Genomic DNA, 496 nt, shown 5'->3' with positions numbered 1-496 from the left:
GGCCGCGGCGCCGGCTGACAGCTCTAGCGCGGAGAGAGGCGGCGGCGGCGGCAGGCTGGGAAGTGTAGGCTGCGCTGCCTACTGCGGAGGCGGCGGGGGAACTACATCCCCCTCCATGCTTTGCTCCAGCCGGGGGGGCCGCCCGCAGCCGGCGGCGCCTCGCACGTGGCCCCGCGCTCGGGGCGGCTCGAGGAGCTGCGGATTCGGCTGCAGAAGTTGCGGAGCTTTCCGCAGGGGAGAGCAGGCCGTAGGCCAGGATGCTGACTGAGCGCGGTCTCTACTTGACATATCGAGCCAGCTTCCGGCGGTGGTGCTCTTCCTCCCTGCTCTCGCCGCTGGAGGCCAGGCTGCTTTTTACTTCAGAACCAGCGGGGACTTGGCCGAGGCTGCAGGGCCGTGCAAGGGGCAGCCGGCTCCTCCCTGCCACCCGCGAGGCGCCCCTGAGCGCGGTGGTGCACCCCCTGCAAAAAGGCGCTGCTGACACTGCCGGTCATCG

This window comes from Crocodylus porosus, unplaced genomic scaffold (assembly GCF_001723895.1).
Source record: "Crocodylus porosus isolate Cpor-Errol unplaced genomic scaffold, CroPor_comp1, whole genome shotgun sequence".
In the NCBI taxonomy this organism is placed as follows: domain Eukaryota; kingdom Metazoa; phylum Chordata; order Crocodylia; family Crocodylidae; genus Crocodylus; species Crocodylus porosus.
This window is presented reverse-complemented; position numbering follows the sequence as displayed.